Consider the following 12,489-nt stretch of genomic DNA (forward strand, 5'->3'; position numbering starts at 1 on the left):
CACAGTGCTTTCTTTGAGTTTTTGTTTTTTGTGGGGTGTTTCTGAGGGAGCTGGAGTACTTTAAATCAAATCCCATTCCAGAACTCATATCATTTCACTACTAAATCCTTAACTTGGTATCTTGAATAGATAAGGACTTAAAAGAAAATCACATTATCAAGCCTAACAAAAGTAGGAATCCGTAATAGTCAATACACAGTCTGAATGACTTCTAGATTTTCTTGTCATCTATATTTTATTTATTTATTTACTTATTAAGGGGTCATGGATGTACAGTCTTAAAAAGGTTTCACCTGAACGGTACTGTGGTTTCAACATCTACCCATGTTATCAAGTCCTTACCTTTCCCCACCCCCGCGTTGAAGTCACTGTCAGCATAGTAAGATGCTACAGAGTCATTACTTGTCTTCTCTGTCCTGTACTGCCTTCCCCATGACCGACCTATATTGTGATTGTTAATTATACTACCTTTCAATCCCTTTCTCTCTCCCTCCCCAATCCCTTCCCTTTGGGAACCGCTAGTCCCTTCTTGGAGTCTGAGTCTGCTGCTGTTTTCCTTCCTTCAGTTTTGCTTTGTTACACTCCACAAATGAGTGAAATCATTTGGTGCTTGTCTTTCTCCGCCTGGATTATTTCACTGAGCACAGTACCCTCTAGCTCCACCCATGTTGTTGCAAATGGTAGGATTTGTTTGCTTCTTATGGCTGAATAATATTCCATTCTGTATATGGACCACACCTTCTTTATCCATTCATCTGCTGATGGACACTTAGGTTGCTTTCATATCTTGGATATTGTAAATAGTGCTGGAATAAACATAGATGTTCATGTGTCTTTTTGAATCATGGGTCTTGTTTTCTTTGGGTAAATTCCTAGGAATGGAATGACTGGGTCAAATGAGATTCTGTTTTAAGTTTATTTATTTTTATATTATTTATTTTGGTATCATTAATCTACAGTTACATGAGGAACATTATGTTTATGAGATTACCCCATCATCAAGTCCCCCCCACATACCCCATTACAGTCACTGTGCATCAGCGTAGTAAGATGCTGTAGAATCACTACTTGTGTTCTCTGTGTTTTACAGCTCTCCCCGTGACCCCCACCCCCTACATTATGTCTGCTAATAGTAATGCCCCCCTTTTTTCCCCTTATCCCTCCATTGCCATCCATCCTCCCCAGTCCCTTTCCCTTTGGTAACTGTTAGTCCATTCTTGGGTTCTGTGCGCCTACTGCTGTTTTGTTCCTTCAGTTTTTTTCTTTGTTCTTATACTCCACAGATGGGTGAAATCATTTGATACTTGTCTTTTTCTGCCTGGCTTATTTAACTGAGCATAATACCCTCTAGCTCCATCCATGTTGTTGCAAATGGTAGGATTTGTTTTCTTCTTATGGCTGAATAATATTCCATTGTGTATATGTACCACCTCTTCTTTATCCATTCCTCTACTGATGGACACTTAGGTTGCCTCCATTTCTTGGCTATTGCAAATAGTGCTGCGGTAAACATAGGGGTGCATATGTCTTTTTCAAACTGGGCTGCTGCATTCTTAGGGTAAATTCCTAGGACTGGAATTCCGGGGTTAAATGGTATTTCTCTTTTTAGTTTTTTGAGGAACCTCCATACTGCTTTCCACAATGGTTGAACTAATTTACATTCCCACCAGCGGTGTAGGGGGGTTCCCCTTTCTCCACGTCCTCTCCAACATCTGTTGTTGTTTGTCTTTTGGATGGTGGTGATCCTTACTGGTGTGAGGTGATATCTCATTGTGGTTTTAATTCGCATTTCTCTGATGATTAACAGTGTGGACCATCTTTTCATGTGTCTGTTGACCATCTGAATTTCTTCTTTGGAGAACTGTCTGTTCAGATTATGTGCCCATTTTTTAATTGGATTATTTGCTTTCTGTTTCTTGAGGTGCGTGAGTTCTTTATACATTTTGGATGCCACCCTTTATTGGATCTGTTATTTATGAATATATTCTTCCATACTGTAGGATGCCTCTTTGTTCTGTTGATGGTGTCCTTTGCTGTAGAGAAGCTTTTCAGCTTGATATAGTCCCACTTGTTAATTTTTACTTTTGTTTCCCTTTCCCAGAGACATAGGTTCATGAAGAAGTTGCTCATGTTTATGTCCAAGATATTTTTGCCTATTTTTTTTCTAAGAGTTTTATGGTTTCATGACTTACATTCAGGTCTTTGATCCATTTCGATTTTACTTCTATGTATGGGGTTAGACAATGATCCAGTTTCATTCTCTTACATGTCGCTGTCCAGTTTTGCCAACACCAGCTGTTGAAGAGGCTGTCGTTTCCCCATCATATGTACATGGCTCCTTTATCGTATATTAATTGACCATATATGTTTGGGTTAATATCTGGACTCGCTATCCTGTTCCATTGGTCTGTAGGTCTGTTCTTGTGCCAGTACCAAATTGTTTTGATTACTGTGGATTTGTAGTAGAGCTTGAAGTTGCTAAGCGAGATCTCCCCGGCTTTATTCTTCATTCTCAGGATTGCTTTGGCTATTCGGGGTCTTTTGGGGTTCTATCTGAATTTTAGAACTATTTGTACTAATTCATTGAGGAATGCTATTGGTATTTTGATAGGGATTGCATTGAATTTGTAGATTGCTTTGGGCAGGATGGCCATTTGGACAATATTAATTCTTCCTAGCCAAGAGCATGGGATGAGTTTCCATTTGTTAGTGTCCTCTCTAATTTTTCTTAAGAGTGTCTGATAGTTTTCAGGGTACAGGAAGTTTTCACTTCCTTGGTTAGGTTTATTCCTAAGTATTTTATTCTTTTTGATGCAGTTGTGAATGGCATTGTTTTCCTGATTTCTCTTTCTGCTAGTTTACCGTTAGTGTATCGTAATGCAACAGATTTCTGTGTGCTAATTTTGTATCCTGCAACTTTGCTGAATTCAGATGTTAGTTCTAGTAGTTTTGGAGTGGATTCTTCCGGGTTTTTTATGTACAGTATCATCTTATCTGCAAATAGTGACAGTTTGACTTCTTCCTTACCAATCTGGATGCCTTGTATTTCTTTGTTTTGTCTAATTGCCATGGCTAGGACCTCTAGAACTATGTTGAATAACAATGGGGAGAGTGGGCATCCCTGTCTTGTTCCCGATCTTAAAGGAAAAGCTTTCAGCTTCTCGCTGTTCAGTATGATGTTGGCTGTGGGTTTGTCATATATGGCCTTTATTATGTTGAGGTACTTGCCCTCTGTACCCATTTTGTTGAGCGTTTTTATCATGAATGGATGTTGAATTTTGTTGAATATTTTCTCAGCATCTGTGGAGATGATCATATGGTTTTTGTCCTTCTTTTTGTTGATGTGGTGGATGATGTTGATGGAGTTTGGAATGTTGTACCGTCCTTGCGTCCCTGAGATGAATCCCACTTTATCATGGTGTGTGATCCTCTTGATGTATTTTTGAATTTGGTTTGTTAAATTTGTTGAGTATGTTTGCATCTTTGTTCATCAGGGATATTGATACTTAATTTTCTTTTAGTGGGGTCTTTGCCTGGTTTTGGTATTAGAGTAATGCTGGCTTCATAGAGTGAGTTGGGAAGTATTCCCTCCTCTTGTATTTTTTGGAGAACTTTAAGGAGAATGGGTATTATGTCTTCTCTATATGTCTGATGAAAAATTATGTTTCACATATATTTTAGAACTATTTGTTCTAGTTTGTTGAAGAATGCTGTTGGTATTTTGAAAGGATTGCATTGAATCTGTAGATTGCTTTAGGCAGCAGGATGGCCACTTTGACAATATTAATTCTTTCTATCCAGTCATTTATTGGTGTCTTCTTTAATTTCTGTTATGAGTTTCTCGTGGTTTTCAGAGTATAGTTCTTTCACCTCCTTGTTTAGGTTTATTCCTAGTTATTTTATTCTTTTTGATGTAATTGTAAATGGAATTGTTTTCCTGAGTTCTCTTTCTGCTAGTTCATTGTTAGTATATAGGAAGGCAACAGATTTCTGTATTTCGTACCCTGCAAGTTTACTGAATTAAGTTATTACTCTAGCAGTTTTTGGTTGATTCTATATACAGTATCATGTCATCTGCAAACAGTGACAGTTTAACTTCTTCCTTACCAATCTGGATGCCTTTTATTTCTTTGTGTTGTCTGATTGCTGTGGCTAGGACCTCCAGTACTGTGTTGAATAAAAGTGGTGAGAGGGCATCCTTCTCTTGTTCCCAATCTGAGAGGAAGGACTTTTGGCTTTTTGCTGTTAAGTATGATGTTGGCTGTGGGTTTGTCGTGTATGGCCTTTATTATGTGTGGTACTTAACCTGTATACCCATTGTGTTGAGAGTTTTTATCATGAATGGATGTTGATTTTTGTCAAATGCTTTTTCAGCATGTGTTGAGATGATCGTGTGATTTTTCTCCTTTTTGTCGACATGGTGTGTGATATTGATTGATTTTCAAATATCATACCATCATACCATCCCTGGAAGGATGCCTGCTTGATCATATGGGTGATCTTTTTTGTGTATTTTTGAATTCTTTTTGCTAATATTTTATTGAGAATTTTTGCATCTAGGTTCATCAGGGATATCAGTCTGTGATTTTTGTTTTTTTTGGTGTGTTTGTCTTGTTTTGGTATTAGAGTGATCCTGGCCTCACAGAATGAGTTTGGAACTATTCCCTCCTCTTCTACTTTTTGGAAAACTTTAAGGAGGATGGGTGTTAGGTCTTCTTTAAATGTTTGGTGAAATTCAGCAGTGAAGCCATCTAGTCCAGGTAATTTGTTCTTATGTAGTTTTTTGATTACCAATTCAGTTTCATTGCTGGTAGTTGGTCTATTCAGATTTTGAGTTTCTTCCTGATCAGTCTTGGAAGGTTGTATTTTTCTAGAAAGTTGTCCATTTCTTCTTGGTTATCCAGTTTGTTGGAATGTAATATTTCTTTTTTTTTTTTTTTTTTTTTTTTTTTAATAATTATTTTTTATTGAAGGGTAGTTGACACACAGTATTACATTACATGAGTTTCAAGTGTACAACACAGTGGTAGAACATTTATATACATAATTCTAGGTTCCAGCTATCACCCTACCAGGCTGTTACAATATCTTGACTATATTCCTTATGCTATACATTACATCCCGGTTACTAATTTATTTTACCATTGGAAGTCTGTCCTTTTTTTTTTTTTTTTTTTTTTTTTTTTTTTTTTTTTTGTGAGGGCATCTCTCATATTTATTGATCAAATGGTTGTTAACGACAATAAAATTCTGTATAGGGGAGTCAATGCTCAATGCACAATCATTATTCCACCCCAAGCCTAATTTTTGTCAGTCTCCAATCTTCTGAAGCATAACAAACAAGTTTTTACATGTAGAACAAATTCTTACATAATGAATAAGTTACATAGTGAACAGTACAAGGGCAGTCATCACAGAAACTTTCGGTTTTGCTCATGCATTATGAACTATAAACAGTCAGTTCAAATATGAATACTCATTTGGTTTTTATACTTGATTTATATGTGGATACCACATTTCTCTATTATTATTATTTTTGATAAAATGCTGAAGTGGTAGGTAGATACAAGATAAAGGTAGAAAACATAGTTTAGTGTTGTAAGAGAGCACATGTAGATGATCAGGTGTGTGCCTGTAGGCTATGTGTTAATCCAAGCTAGACCAGGGCAATAAAACATCCACGTATGCAGAAGATTTCTCTCAGAACGGGGGGGTGAGGTTCTAAGCCTCACCTCTGTTGATCCCCAATTTCTCACCTGATGGCCCCCCTGCGACTGTGCCTGTCTTAGGTTGTTCCTCCCTTGAGGAATCTTACCCGTCTCTGGCTAACCAGTCATCTTCCGGGGCCATACAGGGAAATGTGAAGTTGGTAAGTGAGAGAGAAGCCTTATTGTTTGAAAAGGTTAGCTTTTTACTTCTTTGCATATTTATGCCCTGTGGCTTCTATGCCCAGCATTTGTCTTGAGGTATCTTTACCACTTGGAAGAATTATGATACTCGGTAAATTTGATATGAGGCACGAATTCTATTTAAGGGTTGTAATTAGGAAGGAAGAAGAAAAGCTATAGAAGTAGCAGGCGGAAGAAAACATGGGAAGATTGATTATTTCTTTGATATATCTTCTTGTAGAGTAACTTCAGCATGTATAGGTTTTAAGCTACTACTTAAATTGCACACACACATTAACATAATAGGAGTATAGTTACATAACCAAAGCATATCTGTAATTACCAGCCATCTGCAGTGTAACCAAGAAAACCAGTTAGGCACCTTAGGCATTTGTGAAAACTTATCTATGATATGGTGGATATTGTCCAAATGAACTTGAACAGTCTGAGAGAAATCAGACAAATTAAAACAACCCATTCCTGGGGACTGTTCACATGCAATATGTTCTTTTAACAATAAATAGTTTGTAGTTGTAAGACTTTGGAGCGCTACAATTTGCACTTCTCCAAATTCTTGGTTGAGTTCCAACAGTATAGATCCAGTCCAATTTTGTTGTTTTACTGTATGCACAGGCCAGCTTAGATATCTCCTTCCTCATTCCCATGGCAAGTCCAGGAACTGGTGGGATGAGTGCATCTACAGCTGTAGCAGTGCGTGGATCTTTGTTGGGGTTTTTTGATGATCATCTTCTGGCATGAGTCTTCCAGAGGGTGCAGATGTTGGAAGTTCTTTTTCATATCGTATCTTAGTTCATTTTCGGGGTAGCCCAATTAGGCTTTGATCCTCTGGAATGTAATATTTCATAATATTGTCTAATAATTCTTTGTATTTCAGTGATGTCCATAGTGTTTTTTCCTTTTTTCTTTCTGAGTCTGTTTATGTGTGAACACTCTCTTTTTTTGACAGGTCTGTCTAGGGGTTTATCTGTTTTGTTTATTTCCTGAAAGAACCAGCTCCTGGTTTCATTGATTCTTTCTATTGTTTTATTCTTCTCAATTTATTTATTTCTGTTCTGATCTTTATTATGTCTCTCCTTCTCCTGACTTGGGGCCTCATTTGTTCTTCTTTTTCTAGTTCCATTAATTGTGAATTTAGAGTGTTCATTTGGGATTGTTCTTGTTTCTTGAGGTAAGCCTATATTGCTATATACTTTATTCTTAAAAGTGCCTTTGCTGTATCTCACAGGTTTGGGGCTGTTGATTTTTTATCATTTGGCTCCATATATTCCTTGATCTCTGTTTTAATTTGGTCATTGATCCATTGATTATTTAAGAGCATGTTGTTATGCCTCCATGTGCTTATGGGTCTTTTTGTTTTCTTTGCAGAATTTAATTCTGGTTTCATACCTTTGTGGTCTGAGAAGCTGGTTGGCATAATTTCAAGCTTTGTGAATTTACTGAGGCTCTTTCTGTGGCCTAGTATTTGATCTATTCTGGAAAACGTTCTATGTTCACTTAAGAAGAATGTGTATCCTGCTTTTATTGGGTGGAATGTTCTGTAGACGTATATTAGGTTCATCGGTTCTAATGTGTTGTTCAGTGCCTCCATCTCTTTACTTATTTTTCTGTCAGGCTGATCTGTCTTTTGGTGTGAGTGGTGTGTTGAAGTCTCCTAAGATGAGTGCGTTGCATGCTGTTTCCCCCTTTAATTCCGTTAGTATTTGTTTCACATATTTAGGTGTTCCTATATTGGGTGCATAGACATTTATAATAGTTATATCTTCTTGTTGGACTGACCTCTTTACCATTACATAATATAATGTCCTTGTTTGTCTCTTATTACTTTCTTTGTTTTAAAATCTATTCTGTCTGATATAAATAAGTACTGATCCTTCTGCCTTTTTCTCCCTATTATTTGCATGAAGTATCTTTTTCCATCCCTTCACTTTTAGTCTCTGTGTATGTCTTTGGGTTTGAAGTGAGTCGCTTGTAGGCAGTATATAGATGGGTCTTCTATTTTTATCCATTCTTCAACTCTGTCTTTTGATTAGTGCATTCAGTCCATTTACATTTAGGGTGATTATCAATAGATACATCCTTAATGCCATTGTAGGCTTTAGACTTGTGGTTACCAAAGGTTCAAGGATAGCTTCCTTACTATCTAATAGTCTATCTTAAATTGCGTATTGCACTATTTCAAACACATTCTGAAGGTTCTTTTTTTGTTCTCCTTGTCTTCTTCCTCCTCCACTCTTTATATATTAGATGTTATATTCTGTACTCTTTGTTTATCCTTTGACTGACTTTGTGAGTAGTTGGGTTAATTTTGTATTTGCTTGGTCTACTTGCTTTACTGTGGTTTCATTTTCTCTGGTGACAGTTATTTAGCATTAGGAGCACTTCCATCTAGAGCATAGGTTCCCAACCTTTTTTGGCTCAGCGCCCACTTTTTCAAAAAGTGATTTGATAACAACCGCATACGTGAATTCTACTATACTATAGATAAAACAAGGGCACATTTTTTCAAAATATTTTATTAGAAGTAATTAAAAATATTAACATATTGCTCAACGTATAATTACAATTAAGAAAATTTTTTTTAATTAATGTTTTAAAAGATTAATGAAGTCCTTATGAGTGAGAGGGTTGAGCTTGGTGAGATGACACTAATTTTTCGATGTTTGCTGTCATTGTTGTCATGAGCAACCTTTTTTTTTATTTTACATTTTAATTTAATTTTGGTATCATTAATGTACAATTACATGAGCAACATTATGGTTACTAGACTCCCCCCATTATCAAGTCCGCACCACACACCCCATTACAGTCACTGTCCATCAGCATAGTAATAAGCTATAGAATCACTACTTGTCTTCCGTGTGTTATACTGTCTTCCCCGTGCCCTACCCCCTACATTATGTGTGCTAATTGTAGTGACCCTTTTTCCCCCTTATCCCTCCCTTTCCACCCATCCTCCCCAGTCCCTTTCCCTTTGGTCACTGTTAGTCCATTCTTGGGTTCTGTGAGTCTGATGCTGTTTTGTTCCTTCAGTTTTGTCTTTGTGCTTATACTCCACAGATGAGTGAAATCATCTGATACTTGTCTTTCTCTGCCTGGCTTATTTCACTGAGCATAATACCTTCTAGCTCCATCCATGTTGTTGCAAATGGTAGGATTTGTTTTCTTCTTATGGCTGAATAATATTCCATTGTGTATATGTACCACCCCTTCTTTATCCATTCCTCTACTGATGGACAGTTAGGTTGCTTCCATTTCTTGGCTATTGTAAATAGTGCTGCGGTAAACATAGGGGTGCATATGTCTTTTTCAAACTGGGCTGCTGCATTCTTAGGGTAGATCCCTAGGAGTGGAATTCCTGGGTCAAATGGTATTTCTAGTTTGCGGTTGGTTTTTTTTTTATTATTCATTTTATTATCATTGATCTACAATTACATGAAGAACATTATGGTTACTAGACTTCCCCCTTCAGCAAGTACCACCCCACAAACCCCATTACAGTCACTGTCCATCAGCGTAGTAAGATGCTGTAGACTCACTACCTGTCTTCTCTGTGTTGCACATCCCTCCCTGTGCCCCCCTCACATTATACATGCTAATCATAAGGCCCCCTTTTTTATCCCTGCCCTTATCCCTCCCTTCCCACCCCACCTGCCCAGTCCCTTTCCCTTTGGTAACCGTTAGTCCATTCTTGGGTTCTGTGAGTCTGCTGCTGTTTTGTCCCTTCAGTTTTTTTCTTTGTTCTTATACTCCACAGATGAGTGAAATCATTTGGTACTTGTCTTTCTCCGCTTGGCTTATTTCACTGAGCATAGTACTCTCTAGCTCCACCCATGTTGTTGCAAATGGCAGGATTTGTTTGCTTCTTATGGCTGAATAATATTCCATTCTGTATGTGGACCACACCTTCTTTATCCATTCATCTGCTGATGGACACTTAGGTTGCTTCCATATCGTGGATATTGTAAATAGTGCTGGAATAAACATAGATGTTCATGTGTCTTTTTGAATCATGGGTCTTGTTTTCTTTGGGTAAATTCCTAGGAGTGGAATGACTGGGTCAAATGAGATTCTATTTTAAGTTTATTTATTTTTATATTTTTTATTTTGGTATCATTAATCTACAGTTACATGAGGAACATTATGTTTATGAGACTACCCCCATCATCAAGTCCCCCCCACATACCCCATTACAGTCACTGGGCATCAGCATAGTAAGATGCTCTAGAATCACTACTTGTGTTCTCTGTGTTATATAGCTCTCCCCGTGACCCCCACCCTCTACATTATGTCTGCTAATAGTAATACCCCCTTTTTTCCCCTTATCCCTCCATTGCCATCCATCCTCCCCAGTCCCTTTCCCTTTCATAACTGTTAGTCCATTCTTGGGTTCTGTGCGTCTACTGCTGTTTTGTTTCTTCAGTTTTTTTCTTTGTTCTTATACTCCACATATGAGTGCAATCATTTGGTACTTGTCTTTCTCTGCCTGGCTTACTTCACTGAGCATAATACCCTCTAGCTCCATCCATGTTGTTGCAAATGGTAGGATTTGTTTTCTTCTAATGGCTGAATAATATTCCACTGTGTATATGTACCACATCTTTTTTATCCATTCATCTATTGATGGGCACTTAGGTTGCTTCCATTTCTTGGCTATTGTAAATAGTGCTGCGATAAACATAGGGGTGCATCTGTCTTTTTCAAATTGGGATTTCCTTTCCCCCGGACTTACAACAGCGCTCCTCTCTCTGGGGTCGCCTCCACATTCCAAGGGCATTGCTGTAACTTTTTCAGCACACCTCCCTCTGCGGTCGCCTGTAGTTTCTATGTCTGTAGCCTTAAACTTTCACCAGCCTCTCAGGGTGCATCTCCTCCCTAAGGTATCCTACACATTTTCTCTCTTTAAGTAACTTCAAATAAAACTTTTACCCCGCTTCACTACTGTGACTCTGCCCTTCCATTCTTTGTTGTGGTGGGGACAAGAAGCAAGGAAACTACACAACGCTGCCCCAACACCTGGACAGCGTGCTGGCCTGGTGGGGGCTACTGTTGGCTGTTTCAGACAGCTGCGTCTGGAGGATGGCTACTGACACCTTGTGGCTGCCAGAAAGCCCTTCACAGAGATCCTCACCCCCAAGGGATGCTGCCAGCCCATGTCACTCTCCATCACTCCATCTGTTTCTGTGGAGATGTTGCGCTGGTTCTGACGTTGCCCAGCATCACCATGTTCGTCCGTGACCTCCAGGGTCGTCTTTGGCATTGCTGGTGGAACCCAGAATCCATTTTCCTCAGGATCCAGTTCACAGAGTGTTTGATGAGGACAGAGAGGACACTGAAAAAGGAGTCGGTGCAGCAGACGCCAGTGAGGTTGCAGACAAATTTGGCGAGGCAGTAGAGGTCTTGGCTTTCATACTGGGCATTCTGGCTGCTGACAGAGGTCTCCAAAGCCAATGATGCTGAGTGCCACAAAGTAGAGCGAGGCAAAGTAGCTCTACCCCGATGTAGGCATACATGGCTGAGGCGCAGCAGACGCGGAGGAAAGTCACGCACAGGATCGCATGACGTAGTACACGGAGGGCTTCCAGCCAGCCAAGCGATCCACCTCGCACTTGCCTGGGTTCTTCGGGCGCTCCTGCGTGGTGGCGGAGGAAGCTGCACAGCTCGTAGCGACTCCATTTGCAGCGTGGCTGAGGTTGGCCAGGCGCTCCTCCCAGCGCTGCTCTGCCTGGCGCGCGTGCCATATCCCTTAAGATGACCAGGGCTGCAGCTGCAGCCGCAAACCCCACTGGCCTTGGCCAGGCCACTAGGGAAAATCCCGAGCCGGTAAGCGGTGGCTGCAGGCTGACTGGCCCAGTCCACCCCCACCCCCACCTCCCCGGGAGGTTCGGGGCCAATTGGGGCGCTCAGCCCAGCCCCGGGACGCCCGATGGCTGTCTTACCCAGGGCCGTTGGGCCCTCCACTGGGCACGCGGTTCACAGGGCCGACTTGTAGACCGGTCCTGTGGCGCTAGCCCCCCGCCATCCCCACCCCCCCTCCGATCCACTTTTTACAAAGCAGGGGCGCATGTTGCACTGGCGCAGTACTGCGTGAGCCTTGGCCACACATGCGCAGTGACTGAAGGATAGTGACCTTTTGCGGTTGACACTGGAAATGACAAAACCTTATGGGTGTGGGAGCTGAGCTCTGGACCGACGGCTCAGGTCTCACATGTGAGCTGGGCCAAGATTTAGGGGTGGATGGGGAAAGCCGCCCCTCTGGTGATCAGGACACCAGGAGCCCTGCCTTAGCCCTCACCCGCCTTGTAGTGTCCGCTGAGAGGAGTCTTTTTCTGGAGCGAACCTCGGCAATTCACTGGCCCCAGCAGATTTTTGAGAGGAAGCTCTCAACAGCACGTGTTGCCTTCTAGTGCTTCTCAAGTCCTAGGATTTCAGAGGAAAACACAATTGTTCGTGAAATAAGTGTTTTGGGTTGCACACTCTCCACAATTACCTGGGGAATATGAGGGGATGGGAATTCTGTTTCCAGGACGGGGAATTTCATGTGCTGTACTTGGCGTGGGACCACCCCACAGCATTCTCTGTT

General features: G+C 40.4%; 1 pseudogene; it reads right to left on the reverse strand.

Annotated features, from left to right (window-relative positions):
• Positions 1-6,802: 6,802 nt before the first annotated feature.
• Positions 6,803-12,012, reverse strand: LOC130683252 (potassium channel subfamily K member 13-like; annotated as a pseudogene).
• Between the last annotated feature and the right edge of the window lie 477 nt (positions 12,013-12,489).

The sequence above is a fragment of the Manis pentadactyla genome, chromosome 4 (genome assembly GCF_030020395.1).
Source record: "Manis pentadactyla isolate mManPen7 chromosome 4, mManPen7.hap1, whole genome shotgun sequence".
Classification (NCBI taxonomy): domain Eukaryota; kingdom Metazoa; phylum Chordata; class Mammalia; order Pholidota; family Manidae; genus Manis; species Manis pentadactyla.